At 38.3% G+C, this 24917-nt stretch overlaps 1 protein-coding gene across 20 annotated transcripts in view; it reads right to left on the bottom strand.

Moving 5' to 3' along the window:
- LOC108619550 (uncharacterized) overlaps positions 1 to 15113 on the bottom strand; it is an 86480-nt gene extending 71367 nt beyond the window's left edge. The window contains exons 1-3 of one of the 20 annotated variants that reach the window (XM_089474302.1): positions 14920 to 15053; positions 14506 to 14800; positions 12024 to 12467 (exon numbers count right to left, since the gene is read on the bottom strand). The gene's annotated coding sequence lies outside the window, so the exon portion shown is untranslated. Of the gene's footprint in view, positions 1 to 12023; positions 12468 to 12985; positions 13752 to 14505 lie in introns of all 20 variants that reach the window. The other 19 variants (XM_089474305.1, XM_089474304.1, XM_089474311.1 and 16 more) reach the window with 19 other exon arrangements.
- Between the last annotated feature and the right edge of the window lie 9804 nt (positions 15114 to 24917).

A 24917-nucleotide genomic window follows, 5' to 3' on the forward strand; every position in this document is an offset into this window, starting at 1 on the left:
TTCTGAGATCGACGCACTCATACAGACGGACGGACGAACGGACGGACGGACAGACGAACCGGGCTATATCGACTCAGCTCGTCGCCCTGATCAAGAATATATATACTTTATGGAGTCTGCCACGCCTCCTTCTGCCCGTTACATACTTTTTCACAAAAATATTATACCCTGATTTCCCATTTTAATGGGTTCAGGGTATAAAAATAAGAATATGAAAATTAGAAGAAGTTGAAGAAGCTTGTGGCTTCAAGCTCTTTGAACATACACCAATAGAGTATGTTGATGTTGTGGTGAGTCTCGATTATGTCCATTAACATAATGTTAATTTAAACTTATTATTCATTCATTATTATTATTATTATCAACAGCTTGAATTAAGTCAAAGTCAGGGGCAGTAGAGATATAACATCTCATAGTTCATAGGTTGCCTTTTGAATGTTAAGCTGTAAAGCTTAATAACATACACTTTAGCGTTATGTTATCATGCTGTTATCTATTAAGAGTAGAGAAGTACACTCATTTTTAAAGAGTTTTAAGTTGAAGACGCTTCAAAGTGACATTAAACATATTGAATTAATACATCTACTTAATTCTATGTCAAACGCAGTTTGAGCAACTTGCTGTCCATGATATCAATTAATTATTGTCTTGTTTCTCGTAGTCAAATTTGAAGCGTACCCTTGAGCACGCCCCCAGGCACTTGAGAGGTTTCTCGGTCGGTTCTTAATCGTAATTATAATTGAAGCCTAAAGCGTGGACATAAGTCGCATAAATTGCTGTACAATTCGTTAATTTTACAATTATCGCACTAATGCAAACAATTAAAAATGAAAAACGCGAGAGAAGGAAAAGCTAAAAGAGATGCGAAACTCGATGTAATGGAAAAGCCGAGTTGCGAAAATAATGAATAAAGATTTTCGCTGAACAAAAGAAAATTCAGAAAAAACGAAGAGAAAAGAAAAGAAAAGAAAAGGAAAAATATATATGTATATATACTAATTATATATATGCATATATGTGTGCGCGTATGTGTGTGTCTGTAATTTCAATATTTAATGCATAAGCGAATGCAGGCAAAAAGAAAAACCAGGAAAAGCGAACGAAAGCGATTTTCACCTGGCAAAATTCAATTTCACTTTTCAATTAAACGAAAAAAAAAAAACAGAAAACTGAAGCAAAAATCTACAAATTGACCAAAGATGATAAATCTCTCGTGAAGAGAGTCGTAATGACGTTAATGACGATCATTATGATTGACGTGATGTTTGTTTGTTTTTCGTTTGGCTGTTGCGCTTTACAGCACTGGTCGAGCGGGGCAACAGGAGGGGGCGGGGGCGTGACAGAAGCAACGAAATGTAAATAATATGCAATAAAAATGTCTGCGAAAATTGCGCTTTGATGTTGCTGTTGCTGTTGCTGTTGCTGTTGCTGTTGCAACAGATGCCGTGGCGTCGCGTCGCGACGTTAAATCAGTGGAACGTGCAACACGCAGCATTGCTGGCCAAATTGCGGTAGGCGGCCGAGGGCGTGGCAAGTGCTGCATCTGTGACCAGCAGCAATTATAAAAGCTGGCAACAAAATTAAAAAGAGGGGAAGCCCCACAGCTCAAATGAGCACAACGAATATTGAATACCCTACTCATAAAGAAGTTCGTATTAGAGATCAATTTGATGAACTGGATTATAAAGTAACATAAAAGCAATTTGTATATGCGATATTTATTTTATATATGATATATATGTGTTCACTCGAGCGTGGTATGGAGAGTTTACGGCTTGGTAGTGTAGCTTAAGAGAAATATAAAATTATAAAAATGTAACAACTTTTTTTCTGATATTTGTTTAGTCTATGCCCTCAATAAAAGTAAAACAAGGTAACATTTTACCAAAAGGCATTTTGAAATTACAAAAAAATATAATAAAAACGATTTATATAATATGTTACATATTCCATGGCCGAATCAACATACCCTTTACAGCAAAATCAACGCGCAGCAATTAAAGCACATTCGAAGCGCCAAAGCAAAAAGTATAATCAAAAATATTTTGCTTGTGATCATTTTTAATGCGGTTCGTCTCGTTTTACCTTTCGTACCCCCCTCGGGTTCAGCCCCCTCTTCTACTATGACCACCTGCTCTAACCCTTTTCTCCTGCTCCTGCCATATCACCCAAACGTTCTTTACCGATGCATAACAGCACAATTAAGCAAGGCACAGCTTGATGGCCTAGCTTCAAATGAATGACATGGGCATACCCTGTGGAAATATATACATACATACATTTCTATAATGTGTTTCTATGTTTCCTTGAGGCTTTTCAGATTTTGAAAGACTGAAGCATATTCGCTCTTCTGAGTTAAGTGGGATGCTCTTCTAGAATGATTTTTATATCAAATTCATTTTGCTTATATCATTATCAATTACAGGGTATACACAGACCATGGGCGTGCAATTTAAAATGATATATCGAAACCCAATTAAAATGTGCTTCATGGCAGGCATTGCAAATGATTTGTATACATATATGTATGTATGTGTATGTGTATGTGTATGTGTATGTGTATATGCGTGCATTTATATTTGTATACATATACATATGTATGGGCATATAGAAATCTCAGTGCCCGTTGGCAGCAGTTGGCAGCAAATATTTCGTAACTTTTGAATTGTGTTAAAAACATTTAAGTTTTTGTTGTTGTTCATGTTGATGTTGTTGTTGTTGTTGCAATTGGAATTGCAGTTGCAGTTCTTGTTGTTGTTGTTGTTGCTGTTGATAAGGATGCGCTGGTTGCAGCCGCTGCTGTTGCGCTTGTTTGATGTCAATGATAGCGCGAATGATACTGTGTGCTCACACACACACACACACACACACATATATATATATATATACATACACCCACACATAAGTACATACATCGTTTGCATAAATGGGACACCAGTTTCCGGCATACGCTGCGTATACACACTATGCAATACAAATACCGTAAAAAAAAGGGAAACAAACATATGCATAATATGCATATAAGTAGGCCTGTGTATGTGTGTGAGTATCCCTCTCTCTGTGTGTGTGTGTGTGTGTGTGCCACCTTTAAAGCCGATGTGAAGTGCGGTCAAAAGGAGGCAAGCGGAAGGGTTGCGGGACAGAGCGGGACCAGAGGCTAACAGCAGCGACGGCGAGGTGTAAAATGTGAGATTCAGAGATGCGCTGCTGCACGGGACACGGAGGCGAACAGCGAACGGCGAATGGCAAATGGCATCTGGCATATGGCATATGGCATGCGGCATGCGTCATGGAGCATAGAGCATGCAGCATCTGGCATGCAGATATGTAGGTTTATACATATGTGCATATATCCAAAATACAGGACAGGCATCTGAGCGCGCTGGCAATCAGAGCAAATCATTCCATTCATGTGGGACTCATAATGTAATCCACGCATAGTCGTAAATTGCTGCAACTCCAACTTAAAGCTGCCGACAGACCAAGCGAACCGCGGATATAATTTCCATTTAAAGTGCATTATATTAAGTTCAACAAAGGGAGAGGGAGAGTGGGAGAGAGGGAGGATCCATATGGGGCAAAAATAATTTTATTATTTTAAAATATATATAGATATATTAAATTTTGAATGAATTTACTGATGGCGGATATTCAGTTCAGCTCAAAGGATTATACGGTATTTATTTAATATATGCTATTTATCTAATTGCTTACGTCTATAGCCATGGATCAACACTCCAGTAATTGGAACAAATGGCACAACATTATTTAGACTCGATTAATTTACAATTGAGGATGATGGCAGATTTCATGCTCAAGCTAGAACTGTGAACGAGCTTATCTATCATCATCCACCCTCAATATACGGAACTACTCCTTAATTTCTGGTATACTTGAAGATTCCAAGAAAATCTATCCATTTATATTTAGCATATGCTGCCATATCTTCAATCATCTATCTATCTATGGCAAACTTTTAGTCATATAGCATATCATATATATGAAAATTTAAGCAAATTAAAATTTATGCAGATTACTAACTCGGAATAGCTTTATTTTATATCCCCTAACACATCCTAACCCATCGAACTATCCACTCGAATGCCACATCTCACATCCTTTCATCTGTCTCATCACTCAACATGATTTCCAGCTTGAGACTTTGTTTTACTTTTAAGCTCCCCCAGGGCTTATAATAATATACTCAAATTTCTGCTCGAGTTCTTGGTCTCCACTTATTTTATTATTGTACTTTGATTTGGTGCCCCATTCCGCAAAATCGCACTCCTGGCCGCATTTTATGGCCGAGCTCATAAAATTGATAAACAATAACGAGTTGTCAGAGTCCGAGGCGCATCCGGCTTATATTTGGCGGCTCCAGCCGAGCTGTTACTCGTAAGCGTATTACATATACATACGTAATGTGTACACACATGTATACACTGTAATATACATACGTATATATGTATATTTGAATGTGTGTGGCGGCAGCAGCACTTTATAATGCATTTTAACGGCCCATTGGACTCGGCTTGCCAAGCAACTCAGCATTTTATGGCCGGGCCCAAAACTTCAGCAACTTATATACAAACATACATATATATATATATAAATACATATATATTATATATATGTCTGTTCCGTCTGCAAGTTGCGGCCACAAAAATAAGCGAAAAATTGCAAGCGGAGTGTAAAATTTATGATAAAAACGTGCGACGCCGATAAGAAAGGCGTTTGCTGAGCGGGGGCGTGCGCATGGGCGTGGCAGCAGCGCATAAAAACTTGAAAGGCGGAAACGACAGCAACAGCAGGAAGTGCATGCCAGCCACGGTCAGACGTCGGCGTGTGGGCGCATGGGCGCATGGGCGCATGGGCGCCTGGGCGTGGCATCATCTTGTTGCTCGTTAGGCTAATAGCGAGCGCTCGGGGCATGCAGATTTACGGCGATGATACAGGCCCCCAAATTGCAATGCACGGCAAAACGTGTTGATAGGCAGCAGGAGAGACGGAAAGCGAAAGGCAAAGGAAGAGAGAAGAAAGCCGAAACTATAGATGGTGATAAGTAATTGACCATAAGATACCCTGTAATCAGGTGTGAGCCACATAAGCACCCGATTAACCTTCCTCCTCTACTTTCGAGTTGCCTGGAACAAAGCAGGCTTGGGACCTGTTGACAGGTCGAGGAGGAAAGTACATGAATAGGATATTAACTGTGAGACATACTCTACTCTAATGAAAGATATATATAAACTCCAGGCAAGTGCAAGTGGGAACGGAACAAATCACATAATTTGTCGAAGGTGTTCGTGTGGAGTGCAAGAAGGAAATTGACTATGGAATACCCTGTACTAAATTCAGTATTCTAAAAGCAAAATCTCATAAATCACTCTTCAATTATTTCACTGACTTTATCCCTGTCTCTCTTGCACTATCTCTGTTTTACCCTTCCTCTTATTCACTGTCTCTCTCTCGCTCTATCTGTCGCTGTTTCACTTTCTCTGGCTCTGTTCTTTTCTCAATCTTTATCTTTATCTTTCTCTCCCTCTCTCTCTCTCTCTCTTTCTATCTATCTATCTGTCTTTTTATCTCGCGTGCCCGCTCTCTCTCTCACTCTCTCTCATCGCCCTTCTTGTAGTCTAGTAAGCTAAGATACAGGAAGGAATTCCCAATGTCTTGGCAGAGCAACTCTGCCTGTCTCTGACTCATTCTCACTCTCTTTCTTTTGCTCTCCCTCTCTTTCTCTATCTCTGTCTAGAAAAGCTTGTTGCTGAGCAAGAGCAATGGACACAATTGGCTTTAACAGACCAACTGCAACCTGGGGCAATGCAATCATGACCTTACTTTGAAGCCGTTTCATCCCGTTGCATCCCATTGCCCCGTAGCTTTAATCGGGACGCTTTTCTTTTGCTGTGCACCTGAGCCGAGCTGATTAAAAGCGTTGTGCCTTTGGCGTGGCAGGGCCACTGTAGCAGTTGCATCTAATTTTGATTTGCATTCCGTGCCAAATTGGATCATACGCCAATTGAACGTGGCTCAGCGTTTGGCCTAACTAACTGCCAGCCGAACTGAATGAATAGCCCCCAGGCTCGGCTAGGTTCATAAGGCCAATCAATGAGCATTTGTCAGCACTTAACCTTGCTGGCCTAATGACCAAGGGAATGAAGCCATCGGACTGCACTGGGAGTTGAGTAGCCCGGCCAGCCGGACAAGCCAAAAGTTAAACACAAATCGCATCTAATTCAATATTTGACAATCGAGGCCGAGGCGCTGAATGGCCAAGAGCTGCAAATTCCCAAAACTAATCAGCCAGCACACACATACTTACATATGTATGTGTGCGTGTATATATATTAAATATGTGGCGAAGAATATCAAATGATATGGCAGACAAGCCAAGCTTGCTATTTAGATTGAGAACAGTAACTGTTACAGTTACAGTTACAGTTAGTCTCGGTCTTCCGAGGGATCCCTCCCTTCACTGCCGACTTCCTTAGGATCCCTGCTCGGTCGCCCTGCCATTAGACGCATTCAATGGCATCGTCACTGCTGTTGTAAACTTGTCTCATAAACGCAGCGCTGTGGCTCGTCGCGCTGCACAAAAAACCATTAATCAAATGCCTGCCCATGCCAAACCAGAAAGTCGTTCTCTCTCTCTCTCTCTCTCGCTCTCTCTCTAAACCTCTTGTGTCTGAATGTCTGTGTGTGTGTGTGTATGCGCAGGAAACGGAAGTGTTACACTAAGCCATTTTGACTCTGACGTTTGTCAAGTGTTTGTTCAGCTGTGCTTAGGCACTAGCAGACAATTGGTATACACTTCAAGCAGAGCTTAAAACGAGTGAAAGATTGCAGGTGCTTGTGAATGTCTGGAAAGTCGGTTGAATATGTTTTTCAATTACAGCCTGAATTGACTGAGTTGAATATCAACAAGATATATAGACAGAGGAAAGTCTGTTCAAAGTGTTGTTGAACAGTTGCTTCTAGAGAAGCCGGGAGGGATGAGGATTATGGAGGAGTGTCTAAGAATGTCTCGAACTTCAGTTGGAGGACTATTTAAAAAAAAATATATTTAAATATATCATTTAGCTAGACAACTTGATGTTTATTTCTAGGACTTGACTAGGCCCGCTTCAACTTAAGTACACCTGGAATTTAGCCATAATACCCTACTTTAATGTATTTCATGTGCAGTGTATTTCAGCTGAAGGATTGATTCTGTTTCTGGCGGCTGCTGAAAGTTTTGTTGAAGCATTTTTGCATCGCATTCACAATTCGGGCCAAATAGAAATATAACATACGCATATTTATAGATGTGTATTTATTTGCCAGCTGTTGGCCAGCATTAACTTTTGGCCCAGTCCCTTGTCAGGGCCAGAGCGGGTGGCGCCTGGGAATGAGAAGAAGAATGAGAATGAGAACGAAGGCCAAAAGTTTTTGTCGAGCTTTGGCTCCGTGTCGGCATCACGTTGTGGCTCATGTTTGACACGCACACTAATAGATGCAAATACGTACGTTACCCGCACATACACACACACACACACACACAACTTTATTGAGAACATGTGTTTGCGCATTTAGGGGCCAGACTTTGTCCAAGTCAATTTGATGAAGTGAGAGAAAAAAGACGAGGAGGCAGGAGAAGAAGAGCTGTACGTATGTACAACAGTAGCTGGAGCAACAAAGTGGTGCTGGGGCTAAGTGTGGATACAGCTGCTCAGAGCAGCAAAGCTGTGGCAAATCAAAGGCCTGACAGGCGTGGCAATCTGTTTTGTTGCTGTCAAGGCTTAAAGCGCTTAGCCAGGTAGCCGTAAACGTAGTCCCTACCCAGCCCGCTGACCGCTGCCCGCTGCCCTCTGACCCGTTCGCTATCCTTTCCACTGATTGCCTGGCAACTAAAGTTGTCTAAGCTCGAGCTTTATATATGTGCCCCTGTGTGTGCCTGTGCCTGTGCCTCTACCTCTGCCTCAACTTTGTTATCAAAAGCTAAATCAAAAGCAACAACAACAAATAGAGTTACTTTTTATGTCGGTTATTCATCAACATTTTGCATGCAAGCCACTTGTCTCGCTCTGCGCTTAAACCACTTGCGAATTATAAACGAAAGCTTGTTGCTTTGCCTGTCTGTCTCTGTGTGTGGGTGTGCTTGCGTGTGTAGAGGCGGGTGGGCGTCAGTTAAACTGTCTTGAGTTAACAAAGTAGAGCGAAAGTGTTTGTAGACACGCAAAAAGAGAAGAGTGAAGTCTGCGAGCCCATTGTAATTGAAAATGTACGCTCTGACCAGAGGGAATCTACCTTCACATCTATAATGTCATATAATAAACAAAGAGTAATGCTCTACTCGAGGGTAGCGAGGATTTTGAGAGCGTAAATGAAAGGATTCAATATATTATTGTAGTTTGGAAGAGTCTTCAAGAGAAGTTTATTGATTTAGTAGAGCAAAGCATGGATCATGATAGGCGAAGTGTTTGGCCTTTAGATATGTAGATAGATAGATAGACTATTTGAAATAGAATAGATAAATGGACATGTTGGATAAGGCAAATAGGGTCTACGGCATACATTCACAATTGATTTTGTGCGGCGCTATCCTGACCAAAGTTTAACAACCGTTTTCAGTAAACTTCGTTTAAATATGATTGCTGAAATATATCGTTTATTATGCATACGAAGACTTTGTTAGTTATTTCAAGTCCAATTTTAATCAATTTAGTTACATCGGGACCTAAATTTGACAACAAACTATAAAGCTTTGGCTTTTGACAATTTCTATATTTAATTCCGACTGTCAACTGTCAATTCAATCCAGATCAAGAGTTATTCAGGCATTCAAATTAGATCAATGGCAAATTAGGGTTATAACCGCAATATAATCCAACTTTACGTTTCAATAAAAAAGTGAAAAAACAACAACAACAACAACAACAGAAAAGGAAAATGGCAATTGAATTGAAAAGGCTTTGCAGCAGCGAGCGAACAATAACATTTTAGTTAGATTACACAGAAATTATTATTCGAATTTCGCTGCGAAATTCAACTGCAGTTGGCAGTTGCCAGTTGGCTTTATATATGTACATATATATATATATATATATATATATATATATATATATACATATATGTGTATATATTTGTATATATATGTATGCATATGTACACACATACACATATCTATATATTTTGATTTAATTATAAGCATAATGCACACACACTCACACACGCACTCACACACACACGTGGCAAACTCTTCACGCACAGCTGATTTATGTGTATATTTGATATATGTATATTGCAATTATTAATATATTTATTTATAGGCTCAGCCATTTTTTAGTTTTTTTTCAAGTTCTTTTTTTTAGCGTGATAATTGACAGGCATTTTGAATGCTTCGCTGACTTTTGTGGCAAGCTCTGCCCGCCCTCCTCGACTCACCTCCAATTTGTAGTTGCATATTCGCTCCATATGCAGAAAATAATAAAAGACATACGTATATGTATTTTTGTAGTAATATTTTGTAGTAATACTAAATATTAGCTATGTTATGCACTGTATATACATACATACATAAATCTATGTTAGTTGTGGAACTACTTTAAATGCTAAATCTTGTGCCATATTAAACTGATTGAAAATGGGAAATATAATGGAAATACAGTAGAATCCCGATAGTTCGCAATGGCAAGGGGATCAGTTTTGTTTTTTTTTTCGATTTGCACAGACATCAAGAATTATGGAGAACGAATTACCTTCAAGGGGATAGAATTTTTTTCTTCGATTTATCGGAGTAAAAATTATCGAGACTCGACTGTATAATGGTTTTATATTAACTTCTTGAGTTTCGTAAATTTAGTCGTTGACACTGTTTAAAATTTCTTTCCTAAGGGTTTACAAATAATGATTTATAATTTTATATATATACATGACTGACAGACTTTAAAATAGCCCTGCTTGAAATTCCACATACAATAGCAATTAGGCTACTTGTTATCGCATTGCATTTTCCACATTATTCACATTATTACCGATAAAATGAAAAAAGCAAAAAATATTAAATTTGATAAAGATATAAAACAAACACTCGACTCGAAATAATTGTTATTAATTTTCATATGATTGCTGTTTAAGTATATGAATAACAAAAAAAAAAAAAAAAAAAAATACCAACAATATCAATTGCAGAATACAAATATGGCAATGAATATGAAACAAATGTCAAATGGTTGACAGCAGTTCATATATATACATTTATGTAGATATAAATGATATATATATATATAGACATGCATAGTAAAGTGTTCGGCTATTAGTTCAGATGCAAATCAAGAATTTCTGCTATTTATATGTCAGCATTTGCAATTCTAAATATTTCTATTTCAATCTAGTTCTCTCTCTCTCTCTCTATCTTTCTTTCTCTCGCTCTCACTCCCTTCAAATATGTGTAATGGCAATTGAATCGAATAGGCTGAAATGATTTTTGGTTATTGGATAACGAGACAAAAACCATCATGAAATTAAATTGCAATCGCAACCAACAGTCATAGAAATTGTTAATGAAAATGCCAAGCCAAACAATTTGTTTAATTGAATAAACATTTGCTTACAAAGACACACTCACTCGATGGCCAATCAAACAACAAAGGCAGCAAAAAAATCTCAACAAGAGCTATCGAAATGCATTTACTATTATACTAAAATTACAACTTCTAAATGGCAAAAACTTTCGTTCACAAACGACGGCAAAAAATGTGATTGAGGAATTAATTAATTAAGTAATGGGAATCGGAATGGTTTCCATATCTGATTTCCAGCTATAAGTATATCTAATTAAAGAGCTTGGCAATATTTGAAAATATTATTAGCCCCAACAAGATATAGAAATGTTCTTAAGCAAACAAATGATTCTAGGCATAGTTTATCTCGGCTGCCGGTAGGAAGTCGAAAGCTATAAGAGCTTAGGATAGAAAATATTAAGAGCTCAGCTCAATCTGTATGAAATTTAACATATAATATAGAGCTTACGAAAACTATATTTAGAGAAAATGTGTCTAAGCACAGGGAAATTAAATTTGCTTTTTAATGAATACCTAAATCTAGCTGCATCTATTGTATCTATATTGTATATATATCAGTGTGAAACTTAGAATCGAAGATCATATTGAGCGAAGAGAGAGTAAGGATAAGGACAAAAGTTTTTTAATAAAGGGAACATTTTATGTGTTTATTTATTTGGAGCTAAGTTTAGCTGCGTCCATTAAAAATCGATATATATCGACATAGAACTTTCCGATTAGTAGTAAATCGGGTTGGTTATATGAAATAAATTTCCTCTAATTACACATTCTTTTCGATATAGTTTTTATATGTTCAATAAAGAATTAAGCACATTTTCTTATAAGCGATCAAGCTATTTATCGAGTTGAAATCTCTGCCATTAGAGCTACATATATCATACCCAGATTCTATTTCATTGCTCAAATAGTAAAACCTGGCTTAAAGTTTGAAAAATTAAATTAGCATGTTTTAATTATGTATAAAATCGATAAATATCGATTAGTTTATTTGATGTTCTTTTCTGTTTTCTAACCGAATATTATTTTAACCGAATGGCTCGATCACATCTGGTCCTCAGACACTCTTAAGCTCCACAATTCATAATTTGGTTTCATGCCAGATATTATATGGATATTGTAATACAGTAGATTATCTAACTTTGCCAAATTATTCAATTTTGTTTCAAAGCTTTTAGAACTCTTTACCAAACACATTCCATACGTTTTCATATTGTGAACCGATTCGCGTGCACAAAAATCAAATTCAAATTATATGAATTATTTCACGTCTCGTTTGCAAATTGTTCGTGAAATTGTTCGCAGTGAAATTGTTTGGCTAAATTGATAGAAAGGAAAAGCTCATGTGCGTGAGTTTGTGTGTGCGTGTGCGTGAGTCTGCGTGTGCAAGTGTGTGTGTGTATGTGTGGGTTTGTATGCGTACTTAAGTCGAGTGTGAAACAAACAAGAAATTTCACTTACCCATTCGCCACGACCAATTAACACACAAAAATTGCTGCGTTTTGCAGCGCACAAATTTGTTGCGGCGTCAAACGCGGCGTATGCGTGATGTCAATTGTTGTTCAATGTTGTTTGCCAGCTGCTGTTGCCGTTGTTGTTTCTTTGGCTGTTTGCTGCTGCTGGCGCTGTGGCTGCTGTTGATCAACAATGCGAATAAAATGCTGTTTATCTTGGTTTTGTTTTCGAGTTTCGTTTTCGAGTTTTGTTGACACAAATAAAGTCATTTCACATGCCGTTCATACATACATACATATATGCTGGCTACCATCTCCCTCCCTATATCTCTCTATGTCTCTTTCCCTCTATCTCTCTTCACACTCTCTGTACTTGTCCTTCTTCTTCTTCTTATTTTATTTTTTTTTTTTTTTGGTACTGCCAGCCTTCGTTCACTTTGTTCAGTCTAAACTTCGTTGGGAATGGAAAATCAAATTAAAATTAGCGCCGAAATAAATAAATAACATTTTGCCCTCCATTCAAAATGGAGCTATGAAAGGTAAACAAAAAACAATTGAAAATTATGGGAAAGCTTATGCTAATAGCGCGACTAACTAGATACCCTGCAGCTGGCAGCCTGTACCCTGTAAAAGCTGCATTAGATATAAAATATTTATCTCGTTAAAGGATATATTACAGGGTATATTAATTTATAATATATATAATTTATATACAATTACAGGGCATTTTGGTCAGGCCATCTTTGCATACATAGTAATAATTACAGGGTATTGCAGCGACAACAGCAAACGAATAATGGAGGTTGAAAAAATGAAGATATAAGCATAATATAAAAAAGATGCCAATCGCAAATGTTGCGGCACATTTTCAGTTTTTTATCCCTCTGCTCACACCCACATACACACACTGTCTCACACTCATTTAGAGAGCTCTTGCCTGCGGGACACGCAACATTTTTGGAGACTCACTTTGTTGCTGCTGCCCTCGCTGCTGCTGCTGATGTTGTTGTTATTGTTGTTGGCCTTAGTTGTGAAATGCTCACAGGATGCGCATTATGAAAACTTTAATCAAATGAAATGACAATAAGATTTTCAATGAAACGAAGTGCGCTAAACAGAAAACGAGCAAGGAAACAAACAACATGTAATGAAATTTTCAGAACAACGTAAAGCTAGGGTATGAGAATTGCAAAGAGGGGCGCTAATGCAATTTGAAGAAACGTGATTTTATTTAATGTTCAATCTGTTTTTATATGCAAAGCGGGAGTAAAATGAATTTTAAAGTGATTCCAGATAGAAAGCTCTCAAAGAAATGGGCAACTAGGGTATGCAGCTCTATCATAGATGATATCTACTTACGTAGATCGATAAATGGGTATATATGTAGCTATGGATAGGTAGTAGTTCATATCAGTTTATGAATTCTATGTAGCTTTATCTAAGCCCATTTTCAGGTCTCTTTGCTTACACGGCATAGACGTAATTATAAAGCCTGTCACAGCAGAGCCTCGGGCTGTGAAAGCCACCGACAAGTATTGCAGTACAGTTTCATTGTTTGTTTGTTTTTTTTTTTTTTTTTTTTTTTTTTTTGTGATATGAAAAGGAAAAACTAGCTTTAATTGATGCATTTATAATTCGAAAACAGTTCAAATTTTCTATATCGCTGGGGAAATCGACTTTGAATTGTTAAAAAGAAAGGAAAACTCTAATTGAACAAAATGGTATAAAAACTGAGCTGGATAGAGACATAGGAACAAAGATGAGAAACAAATAATAGAGACAAAGGAGTGAGAGTTAGAGAGAGAAAGAGAGAGAGACAGTTGGAGCAGAAAAATATCGATACATACAATTTGAAAGATGATTTAAAAATCTAGTATTAATTGGTTTCTGACCAACTGATAAATTGTAGGATGAATTTGGATAAATATTTAGACCTACTTCAAATTTTCATTTTTTTCTGAGTGCTTATAAAGTAGACAAGAAAAAAAAACTATCAAGAAACTAGATAAAAGAACCCCAAGAGATAGTTGCAATAGAATATCATAGATACATTAACCTGCAATTGATCTTTAGGACATATAAGGATCAGCAATATATATATGTATATCTAACATACTCATCTAAAATATTTAAACAATTTTGAGCGTTTGCGAAATAAAACTCAAGCACTTAAATTTAAAAAAAAAAAAATAAATAAAATAATTAAAAAAAAAAAAAAAAACTTTTAAGGCGCAAATGCGAAAAATCCTTTGAGTGATAACCGAAAAGCCAAAACAAAAGCAAATCAAAAAACAACAACAAAAACACTCTGATTTTTTCACAGTTTTTGCTTTCCATTTCCATTTATATTAAAAAGTTTAAAGTTTTGCTTGTATTTATTTATTTATTTTTGTTTTTTTTTTTTTGTATTTTTTGTATGTTTTTTTGCCCAAAATAAACCAAAACACAAAATCCTTTTTGTGAAACTTTTTCCATTCCGCTTTAATTACTTAATTTGTATTTAGTTTGCTCCGTATTTTTGTTAGTTTTAGAATTGTTTATCAGAGCTAAAACCGGACTTTTCCGCTAACTAAATCTACTCGCGGTGCCTAAACTATTTCGCTAATTAACAAAGCCTTGAACAATATAGAAAACACTTTCACAACAACAACAACAACATAAATGCAGTCTTCTTCTTTAGTTATTAAAGTTGCTAACACACACACACACGTGCAAGCACAACAAACAAACAAACATGCGGCACGTGGCATATGAAAAACGCGCGCGAAAAGCACTTGAAAAACACTTGAAAAAAAAGTTTATATACAAATATACATATACATATATGTATGTGTATAAGTGTGTGTGTGTGTGTGTGTGCATTTGTGCATGTGTGTCTATGTCAGTTTGTATTAGAAACATACGCGACGCTTCACAGTGACTGCGACCGTTCACATGTAAACAGTGACTAACACTATGCTATTACTGTTCTACCACTGGTTCTACTGCTGCTGCCAGAGACAACGTGTTCACACGCTGAGCGCTCGCTTGCTACTGAAGTCGACGCCGCTGCCTGGACCTGATAGTGCCGTCGATGCGACGCCAGCAACGCGAAGCCGGCAGCAGTAGCAGCAGCAGCCGAAGCCGATGGAAATCGTTGCGCCTCGTGCAGACACTGGTTTGACCACTTTTCTCCACTCCGTGTGGTGAAAACTGGCGCCCAAATTATGGACTTGCATTTGGCCACTGTTTAACAGTTGGACAACATACACATAAGCCCCTCATACCTCTCGCTCCTCCTCCTCCTCCTTCCCCCCTCCAGTCTTGCCACCTTTAAGCTGACAAATTCCCCTCGTCTAATGTCTGCTCAAGCTGGCAGCGCCTCAAACTAAAACAAACTCCCTCCTCCTCCACCTCCCTGCAACACTTTAACGCTGACTGCAAATGTCGCTGGGCTGCACTTAGATGCTTGCCTCTATCTGAATGCATGTGCATGAGCATGATGGGTGTCTTACTTTCAGCTGCCAGGTGTACCAGAGCCACTGCAGCGTAGTAAAGACAAAAGTGCATCGATGACACAGATGAACCACAGTCAAATTTTGCTTATGTATTTATTCTTAATCTAGATTTTAAATTAAGATTACATTTTATTATATTAAAGTGCATGAGGAGGCTAGTTTATATTCAGATACTCACATAGTCTTGGTTACCCAATAAATAATAAATAATTAAATAATATATTTAATGATATGATATTAAAGATCATAAACTCATTAATTCAGAATGACTTTAACTCATCAAATTTCAACAAATCTTGTTCATTTACACAAATATTATAAATCAATGCAATCAGTTCGTTGCTTTGTATTACCCCAACAGCTAAGCTCTAACTCAAACAAACGCTTTCAATACATTAACAAAACGTTTTTAAAGGAAGAAACAAATCTGAAGCTATCAAAGCCTTACTCTATCTATCCACTAAACCCACATCCCCAAACAACCCTCTAACTTATCTAAGGTGAACAAAAATAAAACGAAAATGTTTTCAAATCATGTTTAGCTTTGCAATCTACTGATTTCTTTGAGACTCCCGAATTTCCAGATTGCTCTTAAAGGCACATCTTAAGAAAGAACAGAAAAAAACTGTAAATTTCCCTTTTTAGCACGCGAAATACCTTAGTAGAACTATTTTGAATGCAACAAAATAAAGCTGCTTATTTCGGTGTCCTTGTGTCCTTGTGGCACTCTACCAAACCCCATCCGCAATGTCTCGCATCCAAAGAGGCAGCCTTAGCCGTAACCCAAGCGGAATTCCCGGACAAAAGCCACACGAGACGCGAACGCTATCAAAACACATAGAATAAAATTAGTCAAAGATAAGAGCAGCATACACCAGACAGAGGACAACAGACATCGGACAACCAACAGCGAACAGCGAACAGCGAACGGAAGACAGGCAAAAGAACACATCTCCCAGCACCCGAATCCAGCTTCAGCTCCAACACCGACTCCGGCTACGATTCCAACATCAACTACAACAGCGACACTGACTTCATGTTAAAGACCAGACAAGCTATTGCACTAACTTAGGGCATGGGGACTTGGTGAATCAACTCGGGCATATCAGCTATAATTAAATAATTAAATATGTATATATTGTCTAAATATATTCGGGAATGATTTGATATGAATTAATTGACTAAATTTTAAACTTCATTACCATTGCTAACTCTCCTTACTAAAAGGTAAAATCTAACGCTGTTAGCGAGTAGCTGTTAACGATGCTCTGTTAGTCAAGTGAAGAAGTGGCGCTGTTAGCTATTTGCCTATTTGACAGTGATGAAGCTATACCTGTCAAGTCAATGTTAAAGCTTGCTATGAACATAACATGGGATTATTGTAAGGATTAAGATAGATCAGTTGAAAGCGTGCAATTAATATAGAATTATGTTAGTTTAGAGCTATTAACATTATGTTAAATATTTAACTACTAGTCTTCATTAACTCACATTAAATTCTAACCAATTCATGCATCTCTGTCCCAATGTTTGAATGCATTAGATGATTTTCCACAGTTTTTCGAACATATTCTATTTAACATTTCGCCAGCAAAATCGTTGACGAATGTAAACAGATTTAAAAAAAAATCATATTCGTGACTCCAGCTCTGGATTTTGTGGTGTTAGTGGTTGTTTTTTTTTTTTTTTTCTATTTCTCTTTACTTCTCTCCTCAGCTTTTTGTGTGTCTGTTATTCTTTTGGTTCGGCGGGTTCGTACTTTAGATTAGAGTTAATCAGCTTAGCATGTCACTTTGACTATTAAAACTGACGTGTCGCCAAAGGGTTCTATGCGACTATTGGTGGCTTACACACGACACCCGCACACACACACACATACTCACACACACAGCAGATTCGACTCATGTGAATCTTAATTATAGTCCAGCATTTGGGTTGACATATTGTCAGGGGTACGGAAAATCGTTAGTATTAATGCATAAACCAGAGTCAGCAAAATCCGTTCGAAAAAGAAAAAGTGAGAGAGAGAGAGAGATAGAGAGACAGTAAATGATTCGATTCGATTACATTCCAGCATTCTACTAGACCACCTATGCCACCATTTAATTAGCAAGTAAATATAGAAAAAAAAATAATAATTGCATTTTAAATTTAATCGTAAATCAAACATCAATTGATTGTATTAAATGAATATTTAAATAAGAAAATGTAAAAGGGCAAATTATGCATTTTAATACTATGTTTTCTCATTAGTAATTACAAAATGCAAAAAAAAAAAAAAAGAAAAGGAAAAAAAAATGATATGTTAACCATAATCTCGACTTTAAGCCCTTTTCCGCAGTTAATTAACATTTATTAACTAAGAGCTAATAAATTACAAAGCTCTTACATTTATATTAAATTTCAAAAAGTTTTCCATTCAAGATTCAATTCATTTAAACTAAGAGTGAGAATATGTTTTTTTTTTTTTTTCAATATTGGGATATTTTAATTGACTGATTGACAGCTTAATAGAATTTTAAACTAAGCACCACTTATTGACCCATTGAAAATCGTTAGTTGTGGTTTGACTGCTTGATTGATTGACTAAGTGATTGACTGACTCACGACTATAGACACATATATTGTTTTATAATCATTCAATTTAAATTCACAGCATATTTTATATTTGTTAACCTTTTTATCAAATTTCTCATCTAGCTGCTTGATTGACTGACTGATTGAGTGATACAGACTTCGTGCTATACATTTGGTAATTTAAGTATTTATACTTCACACATATTGATTGATGGACTTACTGCTAGACAAGCTGAGGGACTGATTAACTGCCGTAGCTTTGCCCTTTCTATAAGATATATTCAATTGATGGGCTTTAAAATCTCACTTGTCCAACTCAATCATTGAATGATTGATTGTATTGGCCTAGTTGAAAACATAGTTCCTCATATTAAGCCTAAGCTGCTTGATTGACTGCCTGATGCGCTCAATCGTTGCATTAAAACAGACGACATCACCCACTAATTGGTCCAGAAAGCACTCGGCTTCCTTGCTAGTTGGACAGCTCAACTAGTCATTCGAGGCCAACTTTGTATGTGGTTCGAGTTGCAGTTGTTGTTCAATCGATGCTGGAACGCGCTCTCGCTGTCAAGATCTGTCTGCGACTTGTGGGTAAGAGCATAGAAAGTGAGCTGAGCTACGCAGATGGACGCAGCCCGGCAGCGCGGCATTTGAGCCAGTTGCTCCAGAAAATGTGCATTTGGTGAACAGTTTCACCAAACGCCACTTGACTTTCCATGTTTGCCGCCGAGCAAAGCCCCTTCCCCCCTCCTGTTTTCTCCCCCTCTACCCACCCCCTGCTGCTGCCAACCACCTCCGCCAAACAAGCTGGATGTGTCCAAAAGTGACTTTGACTTTGGCAAATGAATGCCAAAGCAAACAGGATTTTCAAGTTGTTTGGGAAAGTAACAGTGACGCGGCCAGCCAACGACAACAGCTGTTGCAACAACAACTGGCAACAGCAACAGCAACATCAAATAGCAGCAGCAGCAACAATGGTACAAACATTGATTGCCTTTTGGTATTAGTTTCAATTTATTTCACTTTGAGTGTGATGGATGGCAAGAGGCGAACGTGGCATGCCACACCAGCAATGCCAGTAGCAACAACTACAATAGGGTCATCAATTCACAGGCTTTACCGTACGCTCCTCCATCTCGTTTTTTATTGCACACTTTTAATGCCAAAACAATTGTTGCGCCAAATAAATTGAGCACCAAATTCGATTGCAGTGGCAAAATTCTTCTTCTTGCAACCCACTTCCCTAGCATGTGTGTGTGTGTGTGTTTGTGGGCGTGGCATTGGTTGAATGCATGCTAGATGTGCATTTGATTTGCAGATTCCAGCTGCAAGCCCAAGCAAATGTCACATGCTACATTTAATTGCTCGCTGAGCTTTCAGTATTTAGTTTTCAGTATTTAGTTTTCAGTTTTCTGTTTTCAGCTTTTAGTTTTCTGTTTTCAGTTTTCTAAATGATCCATCAAATCGCTGTTGCGCGTTTCGTTTTCTAATTGAGCCGTTGCCACGCTCTGTTGCTGCCACCATTTGTGGCGCACAGCAGCCGAACTGCATTCTCATCTATTTCTGGCTTAAACCTAATTTATTCATGTGACATTTACTTCGGCAACCATATAAATTGCTAATGGGCCCATCTAACCCCCTAATTGATTTCTCAAACATTCTTGAATTTTAAATACAAATAAATTGGACCGATGTTTAATTCCTGCGAATTATACATATTTATTTTTGACATTTTCAATTATTCTATAGTTTCGCTTTCTCTATATTGCTATGCAAATTCGCTTGTCTCTGTCTCTCTCTCTCTCTCTGCCTCTCTCTCTTTCTCTCTCTGTATCTCCCTCTCTCTCTGTCTCTGTCTCTTCCGCTCACTCATTCTCTCTTTCCCCCTCTTTGTCTCTCGCCATCCCTATAAATATCTTTTTCTTTTGACTTTGTCTTTCTCTCTCCCAACTTAGATGACTCAACACCTCTTCTATATAGGTAAATTTCAACAACCTGCCACTAATTCTATAGACATCTTTAAATTTACCTCTATATATTCTCTATACATTATATTCTCATATATGTAGTCTGCTATATGATTAAATCTTAAACCATATTTTCGTTTTATATCTTTCTCTCTCACACGCCATTCTCCATTTTTTATCCGTGCCCGTTCATTTACCTGCCCTCTGTCGTTTCGTAACGAACTCTATTTACAGCTCACATCTCAGGTGTCAGAGGTCAATCACACAATTTGACAGTTGGGGCAGGACAATCAAATAAATTGAGTGACAAACATGAGGGAAGCACAATAAAACTCAACAGATCCAAGCTTCAAACTTAAGCCAGCTGTATATTAAAGAAATATGGATGCTTTTATATATAAATATAATTTAAGAAACATAAAAAACCTTTTTAAATATTAACCCATATTCCAACACTTACAGGGTATCTTTATCGACCTCGATTTATCAGCTTTTCCAACTTTAAAAAATCAACTAGAGTTTTGCATATTTATAAGCCAGGTATTAATGGGGATTACGTACTTTGCATTTTTATAATTTTTTTTTTACCAAACCATGTTTAATAATTGTCTTTTTTTTTGTATGCCCTGTAGATTATAATCTACTGGGCATATCAATACGTTTAATAGCTCGGGACTTCCCCCAACACAAAACTGAACGCCAATCAAAGCTGTTGGGCATTTCGTGTCAAACCAGCTGCTAATTAGATGCAATAAAAATGCAAGCGTACTGAAGCCGGACTGGACGCTACCCTGTAAAAATGTAAAAAAATTAAAAGGCGGTGTATGCAAAGTGCATGTAAAATTCATATTTTAGCATCTAATAATATGGCATTTATAATTCATTAATATTTACAATGAATATGCCTCATGTGTAGAACAACTATATGGTATCTAGAACAACCCCATGTCTGTAAGCCAGTCAGAAATAGAGCTAACACTTGCACAGAGGATACCCTATGGAGCCCATTGTGCATATACCCCATGCTAAATGGGATTGCAGGGTATGCGATGCAGTCCAAAAGGTCCGTCGCTGCATAAAATTGAATAAATAAGAGCGAAGCGAGGTATATTTATTAAATTTGCACAACATCCGCTGCTGTTGTTAACCATTTCCTCCTCTACACCACTACACTAACACCAACACCAGCACACACGCACACACTCCCAAGGCTGCGGTATATGGTATGTGTGTGTGTGTGTATGGTGGGGAGCGGGACACAGTTTCCGATATTGTAAAAACCGAAATATGCGAGCAATAAATTCATGTGGAAAAAGCAAGCGCTGCAATAGCAAAAACAAACCAGAATCGTAGGCGTGGCAAAATAAAATCAAATAAAATGTTGGCAAAGGGGGTATTACAGGGTATTAAGGGGAGCCGAAATGCGCATGCAGGCCGAAAAAAAAAATGAACTGCGAACAACTGCAAAAAACCATATCAATAATGACGACGCTGATGTTCATACTGAGAGCGGGTGGGGGAGGGGGTAGGGCAGGTGCCCAAAAGGAGACCTCGAAAGGGGTGGAGGGAGGAGAGTGAGGGTATGACTGACCATGTTTGCAATATATGTAACTACAACAACAACAAGTATGGTTATGTTTTAAGTGCTGCCATTGCAGTTGTTGTTGGTGGTGGTGGTGGTGCTGCTGCTGGTAACTGAATTATTGCCGGTTAAACAACTTTTGGGGCCCAACATATTTCAATTAAGTGCCAAAGTTAAGACATGGGAATTGAAGAGGAAACTGAAAGAGAGAGAGAGAGAGAGTGAGTGAGTGAAAAGGGAGAAGTCTCGTAATTAAATTGCAACAGCATCCGACGAGGTCTTAAGAGATCTATATAAAATAAAGCATACGAATCCTATTAAATTGAAAGTGCTCCAATTGAACTCGGAGAACAAAAGTTCCCGAACATGGAGAGATAAATGCAGTGAATATACATGCCAAATAATATCTGAGATATGAATTACATTTATTCATAGACATATGCAAAGGATCTAGGTATATACAAGAATTTAGATATACATATGAGTCAGTATTCCCATTATCATTATATTCTATTATAACTATCATTGTCTTTATTCAGCTGCATTAACTTGAGCATCGAGAAAGGGTATTTTTTTAGTCGGTAAGTCGATTTTACAATGCAACCCACCGGTCAAGTTGATGACCTGGCTGACGCTGCACAATATACTTTACTCATTATCATGATTATTATGATTATCATTATCATTATCATTATCGTCATTCTCTCACCTTTGAATCAATTAACTGGAATTTTTCTTCTCAAGCTTATGACTTTTCAAATTTCATCAGGCAATATCATTTGCTGGCTGCACTTTGTTATATAATCTGCAATAAATTCTGGATTTGTGCAACTGCATTGTCGGATCATCAACTGGAGAAATTGATATCGAAACACTTCTCAGTCATATGGCCAGCTGACATTTTAATCTGCCGCATTTCAATAGATTTTCACTTTTATTTTCTTATTACTTTTCGAAAGGTGTAGAGCTACTAGCTGCATTGACATAAAACAAATGATTTGTGGGCGTGACTCTCGGAGCAGCGCCCCGGTAGAGCAGGTGTGGCCGGTGTAGCAGGCAATTGGCAAACAGTTGGCAGCAGTTTGGCCAAGACAAAGTCAAACCGTTATTTAAACGCTCTGCCAAGGGGAAAAGACAACAACAACAACAACAACAGCAACAGCAGAAAAAGAAGCGGACAGAGCAGCTGGCCAATGTCAAGTGTGGACAGCCGGAACAGCAGTAGGAGAAAAGCAAAGATGAGCAGCAGCCGCAGCGGGGAGTGGCAAGGAGATGGGGAGTAAGGCGACTGGTGTCAAGAATCAACTGGCAACTGGCAGCCGTCTCCTGCAAGCCCTTCCCTAAGGCCCACAAAAAAGTGTGTCAACTAAAAATAGAAATGACAAGTATGAAAGCTGTGCAAAGCAGGCGCATGACTAAGAAATACCCTGTAATAGGGCGATGATATGTAGTACCTGAAAAACTGGTTAGCAGAAGAAGGCTATTTACTAAGTAGAGTATGGGACCTAAGAAAATTTATGCTGACTCACGTTGCAGCTGTGCTTCTTCTTGAAAAAGTAATCCTCAATCTTCTTAGAACTCTATCATTTGGACATACTGAAATCTCAACATATCTAGAGTTATCTCTTGACTATCTAGAGTCATCTCATCATTTAATCAAAACATATCATTCATCATTCCCCTCTAGCTTATGACCCGTTTACCCTGCTTTGCAGGGTATCCGTATGTATATGAGCAGCGCAGGCTCAAGGATATTTCTGGCATTAATCTTCGAAATTTGTTTTGTGACTAGAGCCGAAGAAGAAAAAGGATGGAGAAAAAAAAGAACTTATGGCCGCGGCCCTTTTACCACGTGACCCAAGGTTAATGCGAGTGCAACTGCATGGGGCAGGCGCCAATGGTTGGGGTAGGTGTAGCCGTAGCAGGAGCTGAAATTGGGGCTGCGCTGGGCGGTGCGGTCTGACCGCAGTCAAGTGCAAACTTATGGCCCCGCGGCAATTTAACGCTTGCGATTTCCGTTAAGGGATTCTGGCCGTGTCGAGGGACTCGCGATTGAATGCCAAAATGCGCCAAATGCCATTGCATACTTCCCGGCGACGACGAGAAAAGCGCAATCAGGAAGGCAGGGGACGGTCGGCCGGGGCCGGCGAGAGTTAGAGTGGTGCACCGAGTGGGTCTTGGGACAAGCTGCGTCCGTCACGCTTGGTGCTTCGCGCTGTTTCGCTATGAAGCTTATACAATTCACACGCTGCACTTTTCTTTTGCCATTCCCTGAATTGAATTGGAAGTGAAGGGTATATAGGTATATAGGCTAGGGGACGCACGAGTGAAGTTTTATTTTCCTGAATACTTCGCGCTTAGGTCAATGTCTTTTCAGACCAATGCACCTTGAGATGTCTATCGATATTTGACCTACAGAGTATCTGTTAGTCGTGCACTTTTGCTTGCAATGCGCTTCCTTGTTTTCTTCAGCCCCGAACACGCCTACCAGCGAAGCCTTTTGCCAAATGCAAATTACTTTTGTGTATTTTATTGCATTCGTTTCTCTCCTGCTCCTGCGCTGCTCCTACTCCTGCTCCTTCTCCTTCTCCTGCTCCTACTCCTACTCTGGCTGCTGTTACCCAACCCACACACGCAGCAGCTCTAGCTGTAGCCTGCCTTTTCGGTTTTGGCTAATTAAATTTTATGCTTGGTAATTTTAGAGAAAGGCCTTACAGGTTTTCTTCTGGCCTTTTTTTGTGTTGGCTGTTTTGGGTGGATGGATGGGGCTGGTTTCTGTGTGGGCGTGGCATAAGTACGTCTCACAGTGCTTTTGCTTTGGTTTCGCTGCAATTTACAAAAATCGCACAAGTTGCGCATTAAAAAAAAAAAAAAAAAAAAAGGCGACCGGCAAATTGCAGGCAATAAATAAAACATCCACGAAAAATCGCTGCATACTTGCAGGCGCGACGACACAACGGAAGGGGTGCGAGAAGGGGCACGAGAGGCAACGGAGAGAAGCGGGGGCATGGTGCATTTCACGACGCGTGCTTCACTACCAAAATGGCCGCATTTCTTTTGGCCCCCGAAAACATTTACAAAGCCAAGCAGCGCCAACAGCAACAGACGCGAGCCTACACTGAAACTGAAAAGCAGGTAAACATATAAGAATAAGTAATAAACGTATATGATATAATGTTACCTCATAATATTAATTAAAATAAAAATAAAATAATAATAATAATAAAAAATAATAATATAGTGGCAAAAAACTTGCCAAAAACTCTTTGAGAATTACA

Source organism: Drosophila arizonae, chromosome X (assembly GCF_054131065.1).
Source record: "Drosophila arizonae isolate 15081-1271.41 chromosome X, UAZ_ARI_1.0, whole genome shotgun sequence".
Classification (NCBI taxonomy): Eukaryota; Metazoa; Arthropoda; class Insecta; order Diptera; family Drosophilidae; genus Drosophila; species Drosophila arizonae.